Source organism: Ricinus communis, chromosome 4 (assembly GCF_019578655.1).
Source record: "Ricinus communis isolate WT05 ecotype wild-type chromosome 4, ASM1957865v1, whole genome shotgun sequence".
Classification (NCBI taxonomy): domain Eukaryota; kingdom Viridiplantae; phylum Streptophyta; class Magnoliopsida; order Malpighiales; family Euphorbiaceae; genus Ricinus; species Ricinus communis.
The window spans coordinates 4,753,104-4,756,602 of NC_063259.1; the positions used below are offsets into that span (position 1 = coordinate 4,753,104).

General features: G+C 26.8%; 1 long non-coding RNA gene across 1 annotated transcript; it reads left to right on the plus strand.

Annotated features, from left to right (window-relative positions):
• The first annotated feature begins 327 nt into the window (after positions 1-327).
• Positions 328-3,223, plus strand: LOC125369743. Its single transcript, XR_007215444.1, has 2 exons — positions 328-973; positions 3,032-3,223. It is a non-coding gene; the product is annotated as an uncharacterized LOC125369743 (long non-coding RNA).
• The last annotated feature ends 276 nt before the right edge of the window (positions 3,224-3,499 follow it).

The following is a 3,499-nucleotide window of genomic DNA, read 5'->3' on the forward strand; positions in this document are numbered from 1 at the left end:
GGATCTATTAAATTATTTTTAATTTTTTAATTTTTAAATAATTAATTAAATGATTTATATAAAATATGAATTACCTTTTTATAATCGTCACACTCTATAATTTTTAAATTTGAATATATATAATTAAATGCATATATTTAGACTTCAATTAAAAAAATTAGTTTATAAATTAGAGGTAAAATAGTAGCGACATTGATATTATTTTAATTAAGTGATTTTATAATTTTATTTACTTAATTTAAGATTATTAATTTCTTTTCGTATATGAATTGTATTTTTAGAGGCTTATTATTATAAGAAAAATGATTAAAGCTATAGGACCTAATAAAAGATTTAATTTTAGTATGTATAGTGTCACATGATAGTAATAATATAAGTATTTAAATTTTAATATATTTGATTGATTAAATTAAATAATGGAACTAAATTAATAGTTAAGATGGGTGAGATTAAAATAATGAGATAATGAGTAAGTGAAGTTTGGACTTTAATGAGGTTAGGTATGGGAGTAATTATAGAAGGTTCTAGTTTCAAAAAAAATAAAAAGAAAGGAAAAAAAAATAATAATGAAATGAAATATCAAGCCAAGTGAGTAGTTCTCGTTCATTCAAAGACTTTTGGCCTAAATTATTAGCTTTTGACAGTAACTAAGGAGCTTTTTTAGGACAACCTTCTCCACCAATTTTCTAGCCTATTACGGGTATGTTCTTGTAAGAATAAGTCATCCAAATGATCATCTATACTTAATTTGATCTTAGCTACCCAACATTTTGCCCATCTTCAATGTTCCAAAGAGAGGAATTTTTAGGAATCATGGCGAGCTGCTGTCATTCTTCTCTTTTGATGTCACCAGCTCCGACAACATTATCAACTATGGCAAGCTTTCCAACCAGCTCCCTTACATAAGCTTTTGAACCTAAAACTTTCTCATCCTCTCAGTCTTAATTGATTGTTAAATTAAATTAGGTTTAAGGTAAGTAAAAATAGGTTCTTTAATTTTTGATTTTTGCCTCATCTTTAAAATGGGTGAGAACTAGATCTATTCATGTAGGAATTAGATGATTGTGCTGGGTTGTTAGGTTGTTGGCTTAAATTGGGTGTTAATTTATTTTCAAACTATATCATTTTAATAATAATAAACTCATGACCAAAACTTTTAAATAATTAGCTAGATAACCTGCCGTGACCTTACTTATGGATATTAGAAAGTGGCCAATCATATTAATTTTATGTAAAATGATTTAGACTTTGAGTTAGTATGGTATTACTTGTAGTTAAATGCAAGAGTATTTGTTTTAAATGAATTTAAAGAAAAAAATATAGAATATAAGACATTAAAGCTAGTTAAGGAGAAGTAATAAAAATGCCCTATCAGATCATTACGTCGTTCATCCTTAAGTGGTGATTTGTTTAATAGATATAATTATTAGAAATGATTCTTTCTTTATCATAAAAACCATGAATATGCATTTCTTTTCATATGCATCAATTCTAACTTGCTGTATTGAATCTTAGCCAATATCAATAATAAGGCTCATGCATTTTAATAAGCATGAACATAATTTTAGGAGTGAGCATCATATAGACTTAGAAAATGTTTATATTAATATGGTTTGAAATGTATTAATGAAACCCAAATGAATAAAAGAAAATAAAAATGTTAGTGTTGCATTCTTATGGTGACTTTCTATTGGCCCTTCTTGTATTTTTTTTCCTCTCTAATTGTCTTTTTTATATGCAAGTTTAGTAACATTATGATTCGTTAACTGCTAAATTACAAATTATAATTAGCTAGGTGAAATAAAACTCTCAGGTGGTGCAAAGAATTTAATATGAGCTCTTACATGACTTATTGTATTGTGATTTTATATTGTGATTTTAATTGGGTTATATTTAACAGATGAGTTATATATATATATATATAAATCATATGTTGCAATAGGGGAAGTGCTGCCAAATTTTCAGTAAAATTGATTAGAATAAGAAAATAATTAATAGGATTATATAAAAATAGTATTAGAAGTAGATATTAGATATTAGAAATTAGAGATTAGTTAAGGATTATTAGAAGGTAGAATTTAAATTTATTTCTAAATATTGTTTTTATATATTATTTATAGAATTAAGTGTTTGAAAGTTGTTTGAAGAGAAATGTTAGTAGAAAATTTAGTGAAGGTTCAGCCGGTTGAGTCCTGTATGCCAGGTGAGTGAATAAACTTATAACAAAATATTTTTTAATAATATATTATTTACATTATTTTCTTATGATTTGTTGGAATATTACTATCGAAATATGTGTTTTAAAGGCAATTTAGAAACTTGATATTTTCTATAGAGATTGGGAATGGAGAATGGTATTTTAGTTTTATTATATATATATGATTATTGATTTTACATAGCTGAATAAATGAGTATACACTCATCTATGTGACCTATGAGATTATACCTTAGATGCCGGGTGTAAACATAATATACTATCTTTAGGATGGCGCTTAGTATACATATCTCGCCTTTGGGGTGTATGCTAGGTGGTGCCTTTTGAGAGCTTATTATCTACATGCGTATGACTAGTTATTTGCACTTTGGGCTGCTAGGTAAGATGTATTTACGCACAAAGTTGCCCGGGATCAATAGGGTAATTTAGTTGATTTCAACTGAATTATTTATTTTATTTGTTAATGTTTTTCCTTGGTATGATATCAAAATTTGAATTAATAGCGGAAATTTTTTCGGATGGATTCAATATTATGCAGTTAATTGATTTCAGAATAGAAAAGGATTTGCAGTTTCAAATATATATGGAAGTGATTCTTTATTTAATTAGTTTTATAAAATTTTATTTATCCAGCTAGAATATTTATTTTATCAAATATTTATATTCAGAATAATAGTAATATTTTTTTTAGCAGAAAAATATTAAAAAATGGTATAATAATATACGGGTTTATTTCAATCCTTATATATTTCTCTTTGTTATTTGTTTATCCTCTCATTGAGGTTTTACTCACCTTTATTTTTATGTATTATGCAGGATGTCTAAGAGTTGGATCATAATAGAAGTGGTAGTAGTTACAGATTCGAGATGCTAAACTCCATGGTTTGGAAAAATGAAGTTAGAAAATTAGATGGTTAGGTTCAATTCCGGCAGGGGCGTTACATTAATAAATATTGATGTTTTGGAAGTTTTGAATCCACTGAATGCATAGCCAATTTCTTAGCAGAATATTTTATGAAAAGACTAACTAACAACCCTGATATAAAATTGAAAAACCTAAAAAAAAGCTATTAAAGAGGAACTTATGGTTAAAATAGATCTGATTAAATGTAAAAAGGCCAAACCAATTGTCATAAGAAATGAATGGAAGCTGCAAGGTAAGATTTAGCTACCTTGAGGTATATCCAGTTTCTCTTATAAGATTGAGCTCTGTAAAGAAAGTCCGAAGGAGGGATATAGTGTGTTTAAAAGAATGTTCATGTAACAATGCTACCCAAACTGAGG